The sequence below is a fragment of the Prionailurus viverrinus genome, chromosome C1 (genome assembly GCF_022837055.1).
Source record: "Prionailurus viverrinus isolate Anna chromosome C1, UM_Priviv_1.0, whole genome shotgun sequence".
NCBI lineage: Eukaryota > Metazoa > Chordata > Mammalia > Carnivora > Felidae > Prionailurus > Prionailurus viverrinus.
This window is the reverse complement of record NC_062568.1, coordinates 87,263,040-87,288,695: the sequence shown is the minus strand read 5'-3', so window position 1 is coordinate 87,288,695 and position 25,656 is coordinate 87,263,040. Positions and strand designations below refer to the sequence as shown.

The window sequence follows — 25,656 nt, the reverse complement described above, 5'->3', positions numbered from 1 at the left end:
ATCTCATGACTGTGAGATCATGACCTGAGCAGAAATCAAGAATCAGATGCTTAACCCACTAAGCCACCCAGGTGCCTCATATTTGTGGAACTTTAAACCTCTCCTAAGTCTAATTAAATGAGTAATGTATGTGGAAGCACTATATAAAAAAGTTAATTTTATATTATTAATACACATGCTATTATAGCACCATACAAAAATGTTAATTTTATATTATTAATACACATACTATTATAATTCATTCTTTCAACAAACATTTTATTTAAAATTCTTATTTAACAATTAGACATTTTCAAGTAATTTTCCCAACGTTTTCTTCTCGGTCTGCCTCCCAGATTGAGTCTGGTTCATTTCTATAGCCTCATAATTTAGCTTATCACCTGAAACATAGCAAGCACTCAATAAATATTTATTAAATGATTCCAGACATTCTCAGCTTCCTCCTTCCCTCTACTTCCAATGAAAACTAATATATTCTAAATTATGTTGTGGTAAAGTTACTCGGTAGCTCCCAGTTTCACTCCATAATGACCTGTAGTCTTGAAAAGAAAATTTCCCCTTTGAATAAGTTTAAACATGTCTGCATTATTAAAATAATTAATGGACATTCACACTTTAAATTTTACATCTTCATTCAAAAACCATCTTTTTAAATTTAATCATTAAAGGGCCACCATATGTTTAAAAGTCATCACGATTGTTTAGATAGGGAGAGACTGGTGCTCCCTCTGCTGGTTCTAGAGATAAAAAGGGAACTGGAAAACCCACTCCAGTCAGTCATCCTGGCAACAAGGGCTTCCTACCTGAACTGAACTAACACACCACATTGATACCCATGCTTGTCAGATGAAAGATGTTATGGAAAGAGATGTCTGAAACTTAAGGTTAAAAGAGCTGTTGGTTAAAAACAAGAAAAAGAAACCTAGGAGAATAAAACAAAAAAATGTAAAATAAAAGTTGACAGATTCTCTTAAAATGATGTGTATAAAATAATAAAGACAGTTTCTTTCTTATTGTGAAGTTTTTAACCTGCATACCCAAAAGTAGCAATGTGGATTAACAAGCATTATCTCAGTTGATTCTTACAACAAATGCTGTAAATTAATGGGTCAGGGAACATCATCACTATTGTCCCTTCCGTCTCAAATGGAGGTATCACTACAAAGATACATAGCTCTTCTCCAGGGCCTGAAAACAATCCCATGACCACCTCTATGTTTTAGGTACTAATAATAACTAAATTCTAATGAACACTTATTATAGCCAGGCACTGAAACAAGCAGTTTACAAGCAATGCCTCATTTACTTCCCATAACAATTCTGTGAAGGAGGCACTATTATTATTCCCATCTTACAGATGAGGAAATTGAAACACAATCACTTTTCAGAGCCAAATTTTTATCCAAGAGTATGCCCCAAATCCAAAATAGGTCATGTGGAAAACACATCAAAGCCCACTCAAACACATGTGATATATATTTGGAAATCATAGTACTCTTCGCAGAGTACCATGAAATATTGATATATTTAGTTCTATTGTATAAACTAGAAACACATTTTCTAGAAGAAAATATTACTAGAAAATATATATAGGTACCAATCAAGTTTTTTTTAGAGTTTATTTATTTATTTTGAAACAGGGAGGGGCAGAGAGAGAGGGAGAGAGACAGAACCCCAACCAGGCTCTGCTTTGTCAGCACATAGCCTGACGTGGGACTCGAACTCACAAACCATGAGATCATGACCTGAGCCAAGATCATGACCTGAGCTGAAATCAAGAGTTGGATGCTTAACCAACTGAGCCACCCAGGCACCCCATCCAACTAAGTTTTATCTATCTATCTATCTATCTATCTATCTATCTATCTATCTATCTATCCACCCATCCACACACACACATTTATATTTATATAATTATTCTTATTTATATATTTATGTATAAATTATATATGACATATATCAAAATTATAGATATTATATATAATTTTAGAACTGGAAGTTTGTACCTCCCTTTGCCTATTTCCATTATACCCCACCCCCACCCTAACCAAATTATTTTTACATTGCATGTGTTTTTTTTTATTTTTTTTAATATATGAAGTTTATTGTCAAATTGGTTTCCATACAACACCCAGTGCTCATCCCAAAAGGTGCCCTCCTCAATACCCATCACCCACCCTCCCCTCCCTCCCACCCCCCATCAACCCTCAGTTTGTTCTCAGTTTTTAAGAGTCTCTTATGCTTTCGCTCTCTCCCACTCTAACCTCTTTTTTTTTTCTTCCCCTCCCCCATGGGTTTCTGTTAAGTTTCTCAGGATCCACATAAGAGTGAAACCATATGGTATCTGTCTTTCTCTGTATGGCTTATTTCACTTAGCATCACACTCTCCAGTTCCATCCATGTTGCTACAAAGGGCCATATTTCATCCTTTCTCCTTGCCACGTAGTACTCCATTGTGTATATAAACCACAATTTCTTTATTCATTCATCACTTGATGGATATTGAGGCTCTTTCCATAATTTGACTATTGTTGAGAGTGCACACTGCATATGTTTAAATATACAAATATATTTCAGATTTGGAGAGGGACCTTATATCCCAGAATGCCTTCAACTCTAATAAGTACAGACACCCTATGCCTTACAGAATTATCACTTATTTCACTCACTGAATTTTGCAAAAGTTGAAAATTCTTCAGGATATATTTCAGCTATTTTCAAATCAGTCCTGGAAGACTTTCCACATCCTTTTATAAGATAAAAATTGGCATAAATTAAAATTTATTGAAACACCCCTAGCTTCTCCCCCATGATTAAGTACATGATTAAGCTTTGTATTTAGGCTTCACATATCTTCCTTTTAGGTGTTTAAATATGTTTTGCTGAAATCCTTCCTTTTCAAATTACTTTACATAACATGAGCCACTATCGTAAAAATTTGCACAGTAACAGAAATAATGAGATTGAAATCAAAGACCTTTTACTGGTCCTATTTTTTGGTTACATCATCCCCTCTGCTTTGCAGTGTTTCTCAACAAAACTACTTTGGGTTTCTACAGGGAATGCAAATTTTTTAAGCATCTCTAAAATGATATGTGTTTCTATACTCCCAAACCACACAAAAATTTTCAGGAAAATGTTTTATCAAGTTAAAACCATATAAGATGAACCCAAATTACCTTATAAAGTGATGAAAAAGCTTGATTGGCTGTCCAATTTGCCATTTTCATGCTGATTGTTTACCCAGCTGCATGTACCACTGAGCAAACAATCAGCAGCAGTTACCAAGGTTTTACAATAATAACAAATTATGAGGTAGAATCTTAGAATTCAGAAAATTCAACCCATAAATTTAACTATTTTCTGAGTATTTGGGAAAAAAGCAACTCAGTCAAATTTTGTAGCCAAACCCCAGTGCCTGCGGGAGGCTAGTTTGAGAACACATCTCTTTGGATTCAGATTTTGATCCTCCCAATCATCTACCTTTCCCTCCATTAATGCCCCAATAGAAAGGCAATAAAAGAAATTAAACTATGCTGAATTGTTTTTAGTTTACGTTTATATTTGAATAAAGTTAAATTGAATCAAGTACCCATGGACTGGCTCACAGGTGGCAGAGAATGGGAGAAAAAGCACTGACCACCCTACAATTGAGTTTTAAAAAACATCAACCAAACCTTTAAAGAATTGGTAAAGGTTGAGTGTGGGTAGTATGACAGTATGAAACCCCTGGCAGCCCCGGACATAAGAGGAATTGGTACTTACTCCCAGGCTCTTTTCCGTGGACCCCAGCAGGTGCTCATGAGAAAGATGATAGCACAGCAGACAACCCGAGAGAGTCCCTTGTGTGGTACGGGCCAGCTGGAAGACAGCGACTGCTGCTGTGGGGAAAGCATGAACCCCAGACACCCTGCCCAGACCATCCTCTCATAAGTAGCAAAACCTTAAACCTCTGTGAGAGGGGCAGAGAAAACTCTGTCACTACCAGGCACAGGTAAAGACCCACTGCTGATGGGAAAATGTAGAAGAAAAACTCCTTTGGCCCTGGAGGGGGGTCAGGAAACAGTATGGAGTCAGCCCCATGATATTATGTTAATGTGTTACAGGTGTGCTATCACTGCTGGAAGGCCCAGGAAACACTATCCTACAGTAGGACATCACAGAGCCTATCCACTCCTCTTCCACCACCAATCCCCACCACTAACACAATTATCAGAACAGCCAGCAACTTCACTCTTAGGTGTTTGCCCAAGAGAAATAAAAACTTATGTCCTCACAAAACCTGTACACGAATGTTTATAGAAGCCTCACTCATAATTGCTAAAAACTACCTAAATGGAAACAAACTAAACATCCATCAGCTGGCGAATGGATAATAAACTATGTCATAGCCAACTAGTGGAACACTACTCAACAATAAAAAGGAATAAAACTACTATTACATGTAACAACATGGAAGAATCTCAAATGCATTGAGTGAAAGAAGGAAGACACAAAGGCTACCTACTATATGCTTCTATTCCTATGACATTCTAGAAAGGCAAAACTATCCTGACAAAAAGAGTTCAATGGTTGCCTGGAGGTGGGAGGGGGACACTAACTACAAAAGAAACAAAAGAACTTTGTGGGGAGCTAATCATCTTTATCCTAATTGTGGTAGTGGTTGCATGACTGTATACATGTGTCAAGTTTATAAACAGGGTGAATTTTATTATAAGTAAATTATTTCTCAATAAATCTGACTAAAAAATCAAGAGATGTATATTTGAGACTCATTTCTGTCAGTCTAAGTGATTTCAAAAAAGATTCAGTTCACTTAAACCAGCTTTCAGGAAATATCTACTATATGCTGTGCCATGTTATATCTAAAAGGTGAATTAGTTGTGGCCCACTAAGAATACACAGAGTAAAGATACTTATTAATATATCTTCAGCAATTTATGGATTAAACCTGAAATCCTAATGCAAAAAACAAAATATCTAGAACTATGTGTTAAAGAATTACGTCATTTTAGAGCCTGTGGGATACAATTCAAGAGGTTTTTAGAAGGAAATTTATAACCTAAAAGGCATTTACTGAAAAACATATATATATATATGTTTAATATACCTATATATATATAAGTTTAATATATGTATATGAATAAGTTTAACTCAAGAAGCAAAAAGAAAACAAAAACCCTCAAACGAAAGATGTAAGAGCAAAACAAATGACACTATGCATTCAAATAAGCTTAATAGATGAATAGATCACTTTGCTTGCTGCAGAAATATTTCTGTTTTTGGTATATAATATTTATTGTTACTCACTGAGAATTTACATAGTACGCAGTCTTTCCTAAACAAATTTGGCCACTAAACCATGTGTATGTGTGTATGATTATACCTGCCTTAAATCTAATGACCCACAAGATAAATTTTAGTAAACACTGGTCTATTGGCTTAATTAAATTACTTAACTTTTCTGAGCTCCAATTTACCTCTCTAGAAGAAAAATGAAATATAATTCCTCTCTTTAGTTATATCCTTAAAATCTAGTTGGTTATACAGAGGGGAAAGGTAAAACCAATATAAGAGATTCACAAATAAAATCACATGAAGTAACAGAGAGGAAGTATTTGAAATAAGCACAAAAATAGCTGTGTTACATGAAAAGTTTCTATAAACAAAAAGAAAATGATATTCCATTAGAAAAGTGGAAAAGGGAAACTTATTTGAGAATTCATAGGAAATATGCATAAATTACTTTTATTTTTTTTTAAGGGGGAAAAGCAGTGAAAATTGTAATGCTGAGAAAATAGTGCTGTAAATGATGACCTTCCTCTTCTTTTTTGTCTAAATAGTTATTTACCTTAAATAGATGTATAACATAGAACACTCTTCTCTTCCATGCACATCCCTTCCGGGTGTTTTGGCAATGCTAGTGGGCTCCAATTCACTCAAACCATAAACATTTATCAGGGTCCTGAGAACAAATACACTCTCAAATTGGCTGAATTTGGTTTGTTTCCCTCACCATAATCTTTCCAACTTATAAATCAAACTCAATATTATTACTCCTTAATGATTATAACCAAGCTACCACCACTATTTTTTTTTTAATTTCAACTTTTTCCACCCAACACTCTTGTTAGCAATATACCAGGTTAAATGAGCAGTGCCATTTTAGCTAAACTAGTTCCACTTATTTGAAACATTGATTTAAGAAACAATTTTTAACTCTGCACTATTTGAAACAATGAATAGGTGCTGCTGCTTCTTAGGATGAAAAAATTGGAAACGAGGTGATAAAGTCATATTTATTTTCATGTGATCCCAACATATGCTAAAAAGGAAAAAAAATAGAAAATCTATTCATTCTCTAATGGAAATGGCTTCATAAAACTAAAAAGATTTGGTAATACTGAGCAACAGTCCATGAGAAACTGGTTATCGTCAATAGTCAGTACCTAGTTTGCTAGTTAATGAGGTGAGAAGAAACCAAGAGTGGTTAATATTCCTACAAACTGATCATAATCAAATCATTACAATGTTAATTATGGAATTAAGGGGATTGTAACCATTAAAATAAAAATAAATATAAAATCACTGCCTTTGTTCTAAATGTGTTATGGCAAAGCTTATTTTCTAAAGCTAGATGGGGCTCCCAAAAGATGACACTTCTGCAGAAATTGCTTTAAAAAAAATCAGGTTGGGGCGCCTGGGTGGCGCAGTCGGTTAAGCGTCCGACTTCAGCCAGGTCACGATCTCGCGGTCCAGGAGTTCGAGCCCCGCATCAGGCTCTGGGCTGATGGCTCGGAGCCTGGAGCCTGTTTCCGATTCTGTGTCTCCCTCTCTCTCTGCCCCTCCCCCGTTCATGCTCTGTCTCTCTCTCTGTCCAAAAAAAAAAAAAAAAAAAAAAAAAAAAAAAAAAATCAGGTTGTGCAATTTTGATGATAGCACCTAAAAAATATTTATCCATGTTTTGCCATGTAAGTCAAGGAAAGAAAACTCTCAGCCAATTGATTAAGATATTTAAATTCCTAAAGATCATATATAGTCATAGGGAAAGTCATTACTAAGATAACCTCTTTTTACATTATATTGGAAACTTTATTAGATTTATAACTTGGTTCTCAATCCTTGTATTTTCAATAGGTAAATCAACAGTCTTAAGTCTATAACGTTGATACAGATATTGTTGTTTATTTATATGACACTAACAGATTTTATCTAATTACACTATTAATAACCTAACCTCACAACCATTGCCTATTTTCATTGGATTTGTCAATTTTTAGAGCACTTTTCTTTTGACAGAGTATGTGACTAAGAATTTAACCTAATGAAGATTATACATCTCCTATCAAGCCTTAAAAACCTAAAAGTCTCCACAAACTTTTTAATTCAAATTTACTTTTTCCTGAATATAAGATAATCTATTTTGATTGCAAAATCTGAGAAGACCACAAAAGTATAGAGATAAAGAAGAAAAGGACCAGTATATTACAAATCAAAGGCAACTACTATTAACTGGTATTCGTTTTTGTATCTATCTCCTTTAAATACTTAAAATCACAGAAGAAATATACCAATTTATTTTACACTATTTTCATTTAAAATGATTGAAAATAAACACTTTCTATATCATTTCTAGCTGCACTGTATTGTATGGAATCGGTTAACCAAAGCTTGTTTTACTATTACATTATTAATGGATTTTTTTAAGTATTTCTAAATTTTCATTATTATATCATGAAAGGTATCTTTGTGTATGATAAAATAGTAACAAAGAATACAGCAGAATTTGAAGCAGACAGATGAAGTTCAAATTCTGGCCCAGCTACTTAGGAGTTTTGGTGAGAAGTGAATTATTCAAGTAAAGCCAGTCACATGGTAAGCAATCAATGAATTAAAGCTATTATAATGAAGCTTTTCTTAAATTTAAGAATTTTTTGTTTATCATTCATGCCCTGAGATTGGATTTCTTGGTTAAACGATGTAAACATTTTTTTTTAAATTTTTTTTTCAATGTTTATTTATTTTTGGGACAGAGAGAGACAGAGCATGAGCAGGGGAGGGGCAGAGAGACGGAGACACAGAATCGGAAACAGGCTCCAGGCTCTGAGCCATCAGCCCAGAGCCCGATGCGGGGCTCGAACTCACGGACCGCGAGATCGTGACCTGGCTGAAGTCGGACGCTTAACCGACCGCGCCACCCAGGCGCCCCAGCGATGTAAACATTTTTAAGAATTTTCATACATATTGTCAAATTATTCTCCAAAGTGGCAAACCAATTTAAGCTCTTATCAGTATTATAGAAGAAGTGACCCGAGCAAAATTGAGTGTTCTCATATTTTTTAATTCAGTAGGTGAAAATGTTATCTCATTTCACTTTTATCTTTTTGAGCATTTAGTAACATTATACTTTTTAAAGCATGCATTAATCATTTCTACCTACTAAATAAATTATCTGTTCGTGTCTTGTACTCATTAACATATTGGAGTTGTATCAATTTGTATAACTAACTGCCTTAAACATTAGGGATATTAATATTATGTCATATGTGTAGTTAAATTTGTTCATAATACTGATACTGAGAAATTTTGTATTTTCTACAGTCAAATCTATTATTCCTTTCCTTTATGAATTCTTTCTCCCTTATCCAGAAATTGGAAAATAATCACCTTTTATTTCTGGTAGGTCAAATTAACTTTGATATTCTAAAATTGCCTTTTTAATCTTTTTTTTTTAACGTTTATTTATTTTTGAGACAGAGAGAAGGAGAGCATGAATGGGGGAGGGTCAGAGAGAGGGAGACACAGAATCCGAAACAGGCTCCAGGCTCTGAGCTGTAGCACAGAGCCCGACGCAGGGCTCGAACTCATGGACCGCGAGATCATGACCTGAGCCGAAGTCGGACGTCCAACCGACTAAGCCACCCAGGCGCCCCTGCCTTTTTAATCTTGATAAAACAGACTTTGGTTTATGCTGTTAAATGAGAATCCAAATTTAATTTTTCTTCAAGTAGCTAAACACTTTGCCCAAATAAGATTTATTAAGCAATCTTTCTCTTACTTATTGATCTACAATGTCTCCATTATGATGTGTAAAACTTTTACACAGAATAAAGTTTAATTTTACAAGGCACCAAAATTAATCAAAGATATTATCCATTGTACCTGATCTGCTTTTGGAAGAGGAGCTGCTGTTAAAGATCCCTGAGGCAACCCTCACCCATAATTATCTCCCACACCCACTGGCCTTAGGAGATTGCCAAGACCAGAGAGGATGCTGCACAAAGGAGAATAAAGAGTAACTGAAAACAAGTCAACATTTTAATTTATGGTCATTCCTTTCCTCTCACTGTGCCCACAATAAGCCTGCATCATTAATGGAATGAAATAGAATGCAGGCAACATTTATCAATCACATATAGTGTTCCAGGTCCTTGTATCCCCTCCGCCTCCCCAGAAGTAGACATTCTTTTCCTAATTTTGCAGTTATAGAAACACATTCCGCAATTTTAACTAAGCTTCCCAATACCACACAATTAATAAGTAACCAAAATAGGATTTGAAACTAGACCACTCTGAATTAAAAATCATATTTATTTAAAAAAAAGAAAAGAAAAAGCCCTTAGTTGGAATCAATCTCTCTCTCTCTCTGTGTCTCTCTCCCTCTCCCTCACCCAGATCATTTCTTTTCCTGAAATATTATCTCAATATCAGTGACAATTTGAAGCTTTTATACTCTTCAAGGTTAATTTTGCATGTGAAGTTGAAAGGAGGGGGAGGATGGAACTCATGGCTGGGATGTAGGAACCCTGCTACAAAGGGTGTGGACTGTTGCACAGAAGGTTAGAATAGGATGTGACCACATTTCAGCAGATTGCCAAGGTCAATGAGGACAACATTAGGACCAGATAATAACTAGCTATAACTTAAAGGGTCAAGTACTATGTGAAACAGAATACTAACAGTGGACTTTCCCTCATTACTAATGCCATCAATAACCATGGCTCAGGGCCCTCAGAACCTCAACCTGGGAAGAGGAAGAAAAAGAAAGTAAAACAATCCTGACTGACAATTTCCAACACGAAGTGACAAATAGTAAATAAATTTGATCAAATGTTTAGATTTCATTTTCTGTGTCATGAAGAATGGGGGTTGAGTTTCAAAAACTTAAATGAGCTGTAGAAAATAAATGTAAAATTTACAACAGACACCATGGAATTGAGCCCCAGTCACACTAGGTTAAAAGAGGAGATTACTGAGGACTTAGAGGCACAGCCAGCCTGCAGGTCTACTGGAAGTGAGAATAAGAAGGTGGAAAAGCAAGCTTCCCTCTGTCCCACCAGGACCCCATTCCTCCTTCTTGTCTTCTCCTAGCTGATACTTGCTGCTCTGCCTCTCGGCCTCATCCTAGATCAAAGAAAGAATTTCTCTGCTGCTCCCCATAAGTGCTCAGTGTCAGTCAAGGAGTCTCCAGCTCATAATACCAGTGGCTCCTGCCATTCCAAATCCCATTTCCTCATTCCTTGCTTGACATTTCTGACTTAATGCACTCCTACTGATTTCTTACTCATCTCAGACTTTCTTTCTCTCTGCCAGCACTTTTTTGTCTATCTTATACTCCAATGTAAATGTCATCTGCATTGTCATTTGGTGGTGGTGTGTGTGTGTGTGTGTGTGTGTGTGCATGCATATGTGTATGGATACACATGTGTATGGTATATATAACACTAGATTTATGGATTATATGAGGTGGATACAATTCTCAGTCCAAATCTCATATTTTGTAAGAAGTTATAACATATGTCTTTTTCTATAATTCAGTTCACTTTCTATTTCGAGTCCCCATTCTGCTACAGTGGTAGAAACTCAGTATTAACCGGTTCATGCCCACATTGTTCCCTTCCCCTAGGATTATGCCAATGTTTTGGGACATGTGTAGTGCCAAGAACTATGGCCATGGAAAATCTTCTATTTGCTACTCCAGATTCATTCTCACCTCACCTCCACCCCAGCAATTTGTCCTGGAGCCTGAATTAAAGGGAGCACGTCGACAGGGTTCCCTTCTTTCTGCTCCAGACAGAATCAGTCTTCTCTATATGATTCTTTTTCTTCTGGTTTCTAATGTCATGCTCTCCCTTCAGCCTTTCAGGCCTAGCAGAGCTAACAGTGCTAGCCCCAGGTTCCTGCACTCTACACTGTACTCACACATTTGTAATCATTCCTTTGGTAAATAATCCCTCCCCCAGCTAGTCCCTCTGTGAGGATGCCAGTGGTTTCTTGCTGAGATACAGTTCCAGATGTCCATTTTCCATATAGAAATTCTGAGACATCTTTCATTCTGTCTGGCTCCTAGTTGTCAGATCATAAGGTTTCCACAGCAACTTTCCTCATGTTTGTTGTCCACTTCGACCTGCAGGTCTTGTAACTCTCCCTACTATGTTTCTGTGCCACACCAGAGACTAGGAATGCCTGTGGGTTTGTCAAGATCCCCTCTGCTTAGACTTTGTGTGCACTCACTCTGTCTGTGCATCTAGAATGGCAAAAGGCAGAGAGATCCCTCTCTCTCTGCTCTGTCCACCTTATGCAACCCATACCAGGGGATACGTTTAACAGGTGGGAGATGGGAGAGAAAAGCGTGTATGAAATACCAAGAAAGAAAAAATATATATCAAAACATATAGAAGTGTATTAATATTTAAACATCACGACCCTGTAATAAATCTATAAAACTGAACATTTAACCATTCAGCTTGTGGGTTCTAAAAATAAGGATTTAAAGATTCCTATTGCTAAATGTCAGGCTCTTCATTTATATAGCAAATTAAAATTTGAAAAGCACTTCACATATAAAAGTCATTGGATCTTCAAGACAAACCCTAAGAGGATTATAAAATATGCTCCATGTTATAGGCTGAACTGTGTTCCCCACAAAATTCATACGCTCAAGTCCCAATTGCCAGTATCTCACAAAGTAACCTTATTTGTAGATAAGGTCTTTAAAATAATAATTCAGTTAATATGAGGCCTTTAGAGTAGTTTCTAATCTAATATGACTGATGCCCTTTAAAAAAAAGAGAAAATTTGGACACAGACATGTTGCACATGCAGAAGAAAAGCCATGTGGAGACAGAGCGAAAAGACAGACCTAGGAAACTTATACACCCTATTTATAGATCAAGAAGCTAAAATTTAGAGAATTTTTAAAGCCTACCAAAAACCCGCAGATTGTTTTACAGTAAATTACTTACAATAAATTTTTACACTAGGAATCTTAATAATACCTAAATCCAGGCTGCCTCACACCCTGTATCACCTCTCTCAGGAGTTGTCTGCAACGTGCTCTGCAACTGTATGATATTACTGTCATGTGAGAATATTCATGAGAATATGTGTGTACATTTCTTCAAAGTCAAGCAACGCATCTGTGGGCTTCAGCCACCAGGTAGTAGCTGCCTCCAGGCCATTTTCAGACTCCTGTTTCCCTCCTCCCTCCACTCCATCTGCTGCCTTTCCAATCCTTTCATGCTCCCTGTCAACTTCCTGAATTACAGGTCCATTCAAAGGCTGAACAAAAGAGAGAAAGAGGTGAGGGAGGAAACCTACCTGGCGCAGCAAGTGAACTGCATTGAAACACTGTGAGGTACATGAAGGAGAGGACACTACTACAGGTGTTCAATTCCCAAAAAGTGGCCAGGCTGAAGAACAGAAAACAGAGAAAGCAACAGAATTTTAATTTTGTTCTGAATCTAAGCACAGGAGATTGAGACTGTGTAGTACACAAGGGTTAAAGGATAAGAGGGGAAATGAGAAAGCTTGGGTTATGGGCTCAGGTTTATGGACTCCTTATCAAGAAGTTTGAACACATTAGTTTAACTCCTGGGTTTCTGTTTCCTTACCACCAAAATGACTATGTTGTAGTCAAGGTTTCTAGTAGCTCTAACATTTGGTGAGGTTTTTATCTGATACTGTGGTTTTGTGCCTTTTCACGGATGTATAGAATTACACCATATGGTGCCACTGCCATTTGAACCTCAGTGTCAAGTTTTGATGCTCATGGAGCATGAGCTTTTGCAAATAAACAATAATCCCAGTGTAACACTGTTATTTGGAAATCAATTATTCCAATTTCAAAAAAGTAGGGAAAACTCTGACTTACTGGCTTATTTAGCTGTAACCATAGCAAATGTTCTATTCATTTATTCATTCATTTAACCAAAATTGAAGGAACATCTACTATGGGCTAAGTTCTTATTATGCCTAGCCTTTGGAGTTCATAGTCCCTCTAGTGAGAAACAGAGATAGTATGGTATGGAAAATGCTGTGGGCTGTGTTAGAATACATGTAAGCCCTCTAAAAGGTCAAAAAGGAAATCTAGCTCAAGTCTTACAAGAACAAGAAAATGAATTCTATTAAGACAAAAGTAGTAATTTGTTAACACATCCCAGATAGGGCTGGCCATAGTTAAGAAAATAGGTATTTTGAAGATTAAATCATGATAGACTCTCATACACTGCTTATCAGTGAGCCAAAACACAGAAAGGTAAATTCCTTTGCTATTCATTACTGTTTTAAAGGTTTCCAAGAGATGTGAATCCTATATGTCAATCCCCCATACTTATCAATCCTTGCTTTGGGAATCAAACGTGCCTGAAATCTTAGGTATGGAAAGGACCTCACTAATCAGCTGGCTCAACCCACTTATTCAGAGATAAACTTATTGCTCCCAAGTCTCATAGTAGCAGAGGCAAATCTAGACCCCAAGTATCTGGAATCCCATTTCAATGTTTTGTTTTGTTTTGTTTTGTTTTCCCTACTGAACCTCCCTGTACTTCTCATCAGCCTATGTGCATAAATTTAAGAATGAAGTCAAGTGGTCTCTGTTATTCAATTGATCAACAAATCAATAATTTAAGAGACATGTCAGACCTATACATGTCTTATAATCAACCATGATTATATGCCAGTTATTCTGGCATATATTTATTTGTTTATTCCACAAACTGAGTTATACCTTCTGTTGGAATCACCTTGGCTCCAAATATCATAAATGGAGACAGTGAATGGACTTTGCAATAACTTCCCCAGAGTCAAGTGAGGAAGTGGATAGTGGCTACTGCCACTGAACATTGATTTATGGTTTATTTGGCAAACATTTCATTTCATGAGCACCTAATACATGCCGGGCACCATCCTAAACAGTATCAGTGAAAAATACAATAATTGTAATAAGACAGCATCCAGGCCATATGATGCTTTTCAACTGAACAAAACAGACAATAAACAAAGAAACAAATACACATAATTATAATACCAAACAATAATAAGTATATGACAAAGTTTCAAAATGCAAGAAGTAAAAAAAGTTTTCTTTAAATTCTGAGGGAACAGAAAGTGCAGTAAGAAGAAACTGTAATGACTCACTTCCAGAAAGGAAAGATACTTGGATATATTGAAGCCTTTCACATTCACCTTCCTCTGTGGTGGAGTCATTCTTAGAAACGTAGTGGGAAGAAGTAGGAGGCATTCTCAATTTTTTTCTGGAGTGTCAAGAACCACCCTCCTAATTCTTATCAGACTGGTTTTTAGACATCAAACCTTAGCACTTTCTTCTCCAAACACGAGGTATTCCATGTGTTTTTATACTAGTGGGCAGTGGTTCTTTTAACATTCCTAGAAGAGTTCACAGTCCCCTTTGAATATCTGATTTAAAACAGAGGACTTTCCCTCACCCAAAATACCCACTGGTATCTACATAGAAAATGTTGCATTAAATTTTAGGTGGGCCATGAAAGACCAATGAAACTCCTAGAAACCACTCCAAAAAAATAATACTTTTCTGTATTATGAGGAGTGGGTTCAAACTGGCTTAGACACAGTAGACTGTTATCCAAGAGTTCTTCAGCTTAAAAATTGCACAGAGATTTCTTGGCCAAAGGGCTTTAGGTTGCCAGGCTGTACTGCTCAGGGAGCAAAACTTACAAAAGTCAACAGTATTGCTGGTTATTAAAGACTAATAGGATTTAAATTCTCTCCATTTAAAAAAGAATGTTAGGAATGCCTGGGTGGCTCAGTTGGTTGAGCATCCAACTCTTGATTTCCGCTCAGGTCATGATCCCGGGGTCCTGGGATCTAGCCCTGCATCAGGGTCCACACTGAGCATGATGCCTGCTTGGGATTCATTCTCTCTCTCTCCCTCTGTCCCTCTCCCCTGCTCACTCTCTCTTAAAAAATCAAATTAAATTAAATTTAATTTAATTTAAAAACAATTTTAAATATATATGTGAAATTAGTCATTCCTGAAATGCCCAGAATAGATATAACAATGAAATTAATAAAACAGTGATGTTCAATACTACCCACATATTAGAATCACTTGAGGAGTTTTTAAAAAGACGGATACTCAGGGCCATATCAGACCAACTAAATCAAAATCTCTCAAACTGGGGTCCAGGAACTAGGAGTGGTTAAAATCTCTCCAGATAATTCCACTGAAGAGCTTGGTTCCAACCCACTGTTTTGGGAGAGCTCACTGACTTTCATGTCTTGTGAACCTGGCTTTACTGAATTAAGAAGAGAAGTGGTTAAAACTAAATACAGTTGATTAGAGTTGTTTATGCAGTTTATCTGAACTCAAAGCTCAATAATTCTAATAGTTCTGAATAGTCCTAACATTTCACAGAATATATGAGGGATATAAAAACCTATCAATAACTAGATAATTGGTTTCCTTGTAAGAATCAAACAAAAATACCTGTGAACAAACATTCTTCCTACTCCTTCCTGGCATTCCAAGAACTAGCATAGACTCTGGCACATATAAAGGCTTAATTAATGTTTGCTGATTTACCCACATCATTTTGGTCCATCCCTTCTCCATCAAACACTCTAAGAAAGAGAACATCATGATCACTCAGTAAGTTATCTAATGGGGCATTTAACTGCACCCTTGAGAAGCAATATTAGTGAATTCATTCTTTCACTAAAATATTGACTATCTACTATGTGCCAGTTACCATAATTGGTGCTAGGGATGATAATGATAATAATTTAATCCTTTCAAAATAATTTCCAACATCTTCTTTTGAACAATTATTGGACTTTAGTTCCAAGAAGACCAAGAGACTCTCAAGACCACAGAATTAGTATGTGGCAGAAGGTAAACTGTTTCTCCATTCTTCTAACTCCCAATGCAATGCTATTTTGCAGGAAACAAAGTACATCACTTTTATTATATGTGTAAATTTAGAGTAATAAGACTAATTCTAAGAGTATATGATTGTGTAAAAAAGAAGTCACACCATGTGTCAATCTGTATAGAGGAACTTACCAGTTCTATAAGTTTTGTGTAAGTAAGCATGGGATTAGAAATAGACTTTCTTTCATGTCCGTGTTGAAATGGATGTATATTTAGAGCAAATAATATCAAGTGCTTTGTAGGGTAAAGAAAATTGTCAGGGCACCTGAGTGGTTCAGTCAGTTAAGCGTCCAGCTCTTAAGTTCCACTCAGGTCATGATCTCACGGTTGGTGAGATGGAGCCCCATGTTGGGCTCTACACTGACAGCGCAGAGCCTGCTTGGGATCCTCTCTCCCTCTCTCTCTGCCCATCCCCTGCTTGCACACAAACTCTCTCTTTCTTTCTATCAAAATAAATAAATAAACTTAAAAAAAATAAAAAAGAAAATTGTCTCTGAGATTCTAGGAGAGTAAGTGAGGTAAGTAAAGCAAAGAATAATTTGAGAATAGCACACAGGTTTTAAGGAAAATAGAAAGAATATGAAGATGTTATTTTCAAAACAAGTCTCTAATTTCACACCAAAATATTAGTTGTTCAGAGATTACAGTTATTCACATAGATTACTATGGGAATTCCTAAAATTTAGAGAGGGAAAACCCCTAGTCATTACAGACACTGGTCCTGTTGCTGACCTCATCTACCACTCTTCCTTTAAGTCTCTATTCTCCGGTAGCTCTCACCTCCCAACATTCCTCAGGAAAGCCAAGGTCGAACCCCTCAGGGCATTTCTATAAAGGATTGTCTTTCCAACTCTTCAAAAGGGGCATACCTTTCCTCTTTCAATCTCTGCTTAGTTTTCCCTCCCAAAGAAGTCTTTTCTGACCATCCTATCTTGTGCCCCAACATTTCCTATACCTATACCTATTCCTATATTTGTGCCCCAACATTTCCTATACCTATACCTATTCCTATACATATATTTCCTATTTCCTATACCTCTATACTTCCCTTTGATTTTCTTCTGAGCATTTACCACTCCCAGAGATTGTTTTACTGCCTTGTTTACATGGAAGTCTCTTTTACTAGTGTCTATGCTCTATGAAGGCAGAATTCTGGCTCTCTTTTTCATTGCTATATTCTTGTTACTGGAGCAATGCCTGCCTCATTGCATTCAATATTATTTCAATATTTATTAGTAAGGAAGAAAGGAACAAAAATTGGTAGAGTCAATGGCCAACATATAATACTAAAGTTCAGACAAATATATCATGTCTTTCCCATCTGATCAGTACAAAATTAAGATGAGTAAAATCCAGTGTTGTCAAGGAGGTTAAAATATGTACCCTATAACATGAACTCTAGATTGGTACAACTTTTGGAGGGGAGTATTTAGCAGTATCTAACAACTTTTAAATTTGGGGCTATATATTTCTCTTTCTATCTATTGTCTTATTAATATAGTCAAAATAAATCAATAATAAATTATACATGGATGTTTACAGCAGATTATATGTAATAGGTGAAAATTTTGCAAAGTTCTTAAATGTCCATCAATGGTTAAATAAATTGTGACACAAAGAAATGAATAACAAGTAGTTGTTAAAAAAGAATGAGGAGAATCTAAGTGGACTAGCACAGGATAATATCTGTGATACAATGTTAATAATTATGAATGAGGTATAGAACTATTTGTCTATCAATGCATAGAAATAGACTTGTAAGGATACAAAACTGTCAACTACTTCTACTTTTAAATAGAGGGACTATGGCAAGGAGATGGTAATGAGAAGAAATTTTTCACATTTTACATACTATCAATTTATATTTTATTATTTTTTAAATTTATTATAATTTGTTTCTAAGGAAAACATACTTGGCTTATCCTTGGGTTTCTTGAGAAACCTAGCCTACCCTGTTGTCAGATGATTTTGCAAAATAATTGCTAGATTAGAAGCTTCATGGGAACAGAGAGCATGTGTGTCTAGGGCTCTATATGCCTATTTGAAAATCTGACACACAGGGGCGCCTGGGTGGCTCAGTTGGTTAAGCGTCCGACTTCAGCTCAGGTCACGATCTCGCGGTCCGTGAGTTCGAGCCCCGCGTCAGGCTCTGGGCTGATGGCTTAGAGCCTGGAGCCTGTTTCCGATTCCGTGTTTCCCTCTCTCTCTGCCCCTCCCCCGTTCATGCTCTGTCTCTCTCTGTCTCAAAAATAAATAAATGTTAAAAAAAAATTAAAAAAAAAAAAAAGAATCTGACACATAGAATGCACTCAATATAATATGTTGAATGAATGAAAAAAATGTCAGGGAATAATTTGGCTAATGTAATTTGTAAATTAGTCAACAGTATACAATTTTATTTAAAAAAAATTTTTTAACGTATGTTTATTTTTGAGACAGAGAGAGACAGAGCATGAGCCGGGAAGGGGCAGACAGAGAGGGAGACATAGAAACCAAAGCAGGTTCCAGGCTCTAAGCTGTCAGCACACAGCCTGACACGGGGCTTGAACTCACAAACTGTGAGATCATGACCTGAGTCGAAGTCGGGCGCTCAACCGACTGAGCCACCAAGGCACCCCGGTATACATTTTTAAAATAAGGATATTCCTCACATTTGAAGTGATCACAAAATTTTTAAAAATGTTTAAAATCTAGAATTCTTTAAGTTTTTTTTTTAATTCTCTAAATTTAAAAGCACACTGGATAGGGTATCATGAAAAGGCTTTGCCTTCAAGCATTTTGGTAGAATTCTAAGAATTGAGACTACGGTGTTGCTGTTGTTTTTTAATTTTTTACTGTATTGTCAGAAATTTGTTTTGCTCCTCATTTTTTTATTGCGGTAAAAAGTACATAATATAAAACTTACCAACTTAACCATTTTTAAGTGTACAGTTCAGTGGCATGAAGTATATTCATCCTCATTATTGTGCCATCATCACTATCCTGTCTCCAAACTCTTTTCATTTTGTACTCTGTACCCATTAAATAACTCTCCATCCCAACTTCCATTCTACTCTGTATCTCTATGAATTGACTACTCTAGATACCTCCTTATATAAGCAAAATCACACAGTACTTGTCCTTTTATGTCTGGCTTATTTCACGTAACATAATGGCCTCAAGATTCATCCATGTTGTTGCATGTTAGAATTTCCTTCCCTTTTAAGGCTGTATAATATCTCATCATATTAATACATCACAATTTGTTGATCTATTCATCTGTCAATGGACATTTGGGTTGCTTCTACCTTCTGGCTATTGCGAATAATGCTCCTATGGACATGGGTATATACAAATATCTCTTTGAATCCCTGCTTTCAAATATATATATATATAATATATATATATATATATATATATATATTATATATATATGTCCTGAATATATATACTATATATATTATATATATTCTGAATGTATATATATTATATACATATATATATATATATTCTGAATATGTATATAATATATATTCAGAAGCGGAATAGCCAGATCATATGGCAATTCTATTTTTTAATTTTTTGAGAAACTGCCATACTGTTTTCCATAGCAGGTGCACAATTTTACACTCCCACCAACAGTGCACAAGGATTCAGATTTCTGCACATCCTCCCTAACACTGGTTATTTTCTCGGTTTTTGATAGTAACCATCCTAATGGGTATGAGGTGTTAGGTTGCTGCTTGCTTTCTGAAATAACAAAATCTGGGAAAACCTCAACCTAAATGACCAACAAAAAGGGATGATAATATTTTTATTCTAAGACATTTATTTTTTAATTCTATCATCTCTGAAATAGGATGCATATTACTACTGGTGTCATCTTATGGTTATATTTAATAGCACCATCTAACATCTCAATGGTATTTAAAACAGTGGTGTTTTAAAATTAATACTGCTTTAGATTCAATGAAATGTGGAACATCCAACATTTTAAACCACAAAGGATTAGACAAAGTATCTGAATTATATAGCAATAAGGATCAGTTGTAACAACCAACTTAAATGTACCCAAGAGAAAAAGTAACCAAGCAACAAGAAAAGGAATAATTATCATGTATTTTAAAATATATTTAAAGGAATAAGGATGCTGGTTGATTCCAGATCCTACTAGATCCTGAGCTGTATAACCTTTGGCAAGTTATTACCTGCTCTGTGGTGCAACTGCCAAATGGGAATAACAATATTCCTATGATATTATACTTATATCTTATTTGTTAGAACTTAGCAAATGGCAATAGGGATTAGAGGATAATTTATATTTTCCCCCCCTAAGGTAAAAATCAGAGCTTCTACCATTAGAGAAGAAAGGAAAAAATAATAGGAAATAGTTTTCAGTCTTTATCAAAGGCATTAAAATTATTCCAATGAGGAGTGCCTGGGTGGCTCAGTCGGTTGGGCATCGGACTTTGGCTCAGGTCATGATCTCACAGTCCATGAGCTCGAGTCCCGTGTTGGGCTCTGTGCTGACAGCTCAGAGCCTGGAGCCTGTTTCGGACTCTGAGTCTCCCTCTCTCTCTGCTCCTCCACTGCTCATGCTCTGTCTCTCTCTGTCTCAAAAATAAATAAAAAAAATTAAAAGAAATTCAAAAAATAAAATATAAAATAATTCCAATGAATATCCAGTAATAGTTCACTATTCTTCTGAATTAACACCCTTTCTTTAGATTTTTTTCATCCATTAAACCTTTATATTTTAGATATTTCTGAGGTACAATAATGACTGAGAACAAAATGGAAATAAAAAAGTAAAAAAAAAAAAGGAAAAACATTTTTTTCTGAAAAAGATTCAAATTGCTAAAGATACATTTGCAATTGCTAAAGATACATTTGCCTCTCCCCAAACGCTCAAAAATATGATTATATAAAGTGGTATATATGATAAAATTTCATTTAACTCAATTTTCCTTTGTTGTGAACCAAAATGATTTTGACCAATATGACACATTAGTGTGTAATCCTGCATGACACCATATGTTCAGACAGTGCATGTGATTTTCTAGAATACTGTTATGCAAATTTTTAAGTGAGGTGTATATGTTTAGGTCCATGGTATCTGTCATTGATAAGAGTCGATTTTGGAAAACTCTACCAAGTCATATGCCAGGAACCAAAAGGGAATGGAAGGTGGGGAGGAAATAGCCTTTAATGCATCTCTCCTGCGTTGGTTGTGGTGAGGAACCATATAGACTGAACACGTCTCTCATGGAATGTAGCACAGAAGAAAGTCTTCAGCATGACATGGTCATCAGTCTGCAACTAATTCAGTGCACTTAAGACTGTGTTGAGCCACTTACATCCTCAGGGCTTTTTCCTCTTTTTAAAGATTACATAGAAGCAGGAAAAAACAGGAACTAACCCCAATTAACATTTTAAAATTCTGAAAGGTCTTCTATACCTTTAAGATTGGAGTGCCTAAGAAAAGTTGCAAAGTGAAGTAACACACTAATTCAAAATGGCATGAATTTAAAGTACCAAAGTTTAAGGTGGAATATGGTATGAATTTAAAGTACCAAAGTTTAAAATGAAATATACCAAACTCCAGAAGACACAGTAAAATGCTAATGCCAAAATCAAAATGAATAACCAAGTTGCCCTGCAGTATAATTTCAAAGGAGAAGTACTTCTAGAATAACAGAGTAAGGACCTTCAAAAATCAGTTCCCACATTAAAAAATTGTCAGAATACTGATAATAATTGTCAAAATCAATTTTTCAGAACTCTGAATATTAAGCAAAGGCTTTCAATGATTCAGGTTAGCATTTATTCAAGAAAAACAGCTGAATCTTGATAAGAACATCAACATTTGTGGGTAATTTAGCTTGCCTTATTCCTATTCCCCTCTCACCAGCTTTATGGTAGCCTTGACAACCAGCTGCCTCAAAACAATGGTAACTGAGAAAAACAGATGCCATGATTTAAAAGGGGCAAAAGATGAACAGACACCTCAGGAAAGAAGATAGATAAATGGAAAATAAGCACTCGAATACATGATATATATCATATGTAATCAAGAACCACAAATTAAAACAATGAGATACCAATACCCACCTATTAGAATGGCCAAAATCCAAAACCCTGACAATACCAAATGCTGGTAAAGCAGCAGAAACTCTCTAATTCATTGTCAAAGTGAATGCAAAATGGTACAGCTACTTTGGAAGACAATTTGACAGTTTTGTACAAAACTAAACATACTCTTACCATACAATTCAGCAATCATACTCCTTGGTATTGACCCAAAGGAATTGAAAACACATTCACACAGAAAACTGCACATGAATGTTTATAGCAGCTTTATTATTAATTGCTAAAATTTGGAAGCAACCAAAATGTCCTTTAGTAGATGAATGAACAAACTGTGGTACATCCAGACATTGGAATATTTTTCAGCACTAAAATGCAATGAGCAATAAAACCATGAAAATACATGGAGAATACTTCAATGCATATTACTAAATGAAAGAATTCAATCTGAAAAGAATTCATAGTATATGCACCCAACAAGATGACATTCTCTAAAAGACAAAATGATGGAGAAAGTGAAAAGATCTGGTTGCTAGGAGTTAGGGGAAAGGAGGTATGAATAGGTGAAGCATGGAGGATTTTTAGGGCAGTGAAACAAGTCTGTATGACACTGTAATGGTGGATACATGTCATTACACATTCGTCCAAACCCACAGAATATACAAGAGTGAACCCTAATGTAAACTGTGGACTTTGGGTAACAATGATGTGTCAATACACTTTCAGTGATTACAGCAAAAGTACCTGTCTGGTGTAGGATGTTGATAGTGGTGGAGGTTGTGTAGCAGAGGGGATACGTAAAAACTCCCTGTACTTTCTGTTCATCTTTTTTGTGAATCTGAAAGTACTTTAAAAAAATAAAATCAATTTTTTAAAAGAAAGAAATTAAGTACTGATACTTGCTACAACATGTATGAACCTTGAAAACAAGAAAAGAGGAAAAATCCAATCACAAAAGACCATGTATTGTATGATTCCATTTACTTGAAATGTCCAAAAATGGCAACTCTATTGAGGCATAAGACAGATTAGTGGTTGTCATGGCCTGGAGGTTAAGGGGTAACAGACAGTTAGTGCTAATGGCTATAGATTTTGGAGGCAGAGAGGGTGATGAAAATGTTCTAAAATCTGATAGTGTTGATGATTGCACAACTCCGTGAATATGCTAAAAAGCAATTAATTGTAGGGATTAAATGGGTGAATTTTATAGGATGTGAATTATATCTCAATAAGGCTGTTATTTTAAAAGACCAGCTCTAAAAATACTTTGAGCAAGGAGAGTTTTATCATAGTAAGCATATATCCTTAACCATAAGTCAGTGAGTAATCATGACATTTAAATAACTTTGAATCCACTGGCTCCACCATTTACTTTCTTTGTGCCTGCAGACAATCACTTAAGCATATTAAGTTAAGTGTTTCTTCATCAGTAAAATGGAGATAATCTCCAAAGCATAGCTGCGACAACTTAATATGATATCACAAAAAAAGCACCTGGCATGAGTTTCCTCACTGTTGGAGAATAAAATTACAAATGAATAAGAGGGTAAGGCTAAAACAAATCCTGTGATACTGGATCAGAGTCAAAGATATCAGTATCAACTCATTTTTATTTTTAAATGTTTGAAGATAGACACAGGAGTAATTATAGATATCTGTGTATACACGGTTTAATATACATACAGAGATTTCCTAGCTCTGTGAGCAGAGAGGACCTAGAAGCAGTAACACTCCAGTAGCTGTCAGCACACCTAAGGTCTACATCTGAGTTTCTAAATCCCATTCCCCAATAGAAGGAACTATGATTTCCTGCGGAAAATGAAAGATTCTAGAACTGCAACAAGAAAAAATGCTGACAAATCTGACCATCTAATAAAGATGTAAAAGAAAGTGCCTTAAGGGGGAAAAAAAAAAGAAAAAAAAAATGGGTACATGGAAAAAGGAATAAAATCCTATTTGGAAGAGTTTGAAATAGCCAAAGCTGGAACAATTCGAACAGCTCAATAAATAAAGTTAGTATTGGATTATGATCCAAAATATAAATATCCATGTGCCCACTCCGATCCACACAAATGACTGAAACCATTAATAAACTGGGAAGAAGAAATAAACATTTTTTATGAAATCATTCCAAAGGATAAATACAAAAAGATTAAGGGAAAAGAACATCACCATTAGACACAGAAACAACTGCTACAAGCAAGACCCATAGCTTAATGCTCAAATAGATGAACCTTTATGGAGTGAGAAAGTATTTCCTTCCGGTCAAAGTATTGCCCCTGAAATATTCATTCCTTACTGTGGTGGTTTTAACATTTGCTTTCAAATGTATAGTAACTCTTCAGTGAAGAAACCTAGCAGACACCACCTTAACCAAGTGATGAAGGTTTACATCCCTAGTCATAAGTCATGTTGCTCCCTTCTTCCCCGGATAACATGACCATGATATGAAGAAAGAACGTATCACCTCTGTGGTATTCTCTCCACCCATAACCCCATTCTAATCATGAGAAAACATCAGATAGACCCAAACTGATGGACATTCTACAAATACTTTACCAGTACTCTTCAAAACAGTCAAGATAACAAAGAACAAGGGAAGACTGAGAAACTCTCATTGATTGGAGAAGACCATGGCAACATGATGACTAAATGCAATGGGTAGTATACTGGATCAAAGCCTAGAATGGAAAAAGGTCATTAGTGGAAACACTGGTATAATCACTGGTAAAGTCTACAGTTTAGACAAGAGTGTACAATGTTAACTCTTAATTTCATTAAATGCGCCATAGTTATATAAGATATTAGTATTAGGGGAAGCTCTATGAACTATATTCAGGAATTCTGTGTTCTATCTATACAACTCTTCTATACATCTATAATCATTTTAAAATAAAAAGTTAAAAAACAAAATAAAACAAGGACCTAGCTTGTTTAAGATGCTCAATTATTACCTCAATAATATATCCTCAAGTTAGATATCACCACAGTCTTCTAAAGAGACACCTCCTGAATTGATTAACTTTCCCCTTTTCTAAAAACCCCCTCCCCGGCCTCAAATATCCTTTTCGCTATAATGGGAAGGCTCTAAGTAATCACAGCAAATATGATGTTTTCTACCACGTATCTCCTATCCTCTCTTCTGTCATAATTGATTGAACTAAGAATGGACACTTGACCCAAACAAAGCTGATGAGCCCCTTCCTCCAGGAATTTGAGATTCCAGGTACATCTGTCTGATCTCTTGAATGGAGAAAATCTACTTAAGAGCCCTTAGAAGTTATTTTCTAATATCTGGCCTGGGAAGCAGGGAAGCCATTTGTTACAGACTGAATGTTCATGTTTCCCGAATATTCATACATTGAAATTCTAACCCCCAATGTGATCATACTAAGTGA

The 25,656-nt window shown here is 35.8% G+C and overlaps 1 long non-coding RNA gene across 1 annotated transcript in view; it reads right to left on the bottom strand.

Moving 5' to 3' along the window:
• Positions 1–2,669: 2,669 nt before the first annotated feature.
• LOC125173122 (uncharacterized) overlaps positions 2,670–25,656 on the bottom strand; it is a 90,902-nt gene continuing 67,915 nt past the window's right edge. Inside the window, exons 2-4 of the long non-coding RNA XR_007154933.1 lie at positions 12,601–12,692; positions 3,766–3,861; positions 2,670–2,747 (exon numbers count right to left, since the gene is read on the bottom strand). This is a non-coding gene — a long non-coding RNA (uncharacterized LOC125173122). The remainder of the gene's footprint in view (positions 2,748–3,765; positions 3,862–12,600; positions 12,693–25,656) is intronic.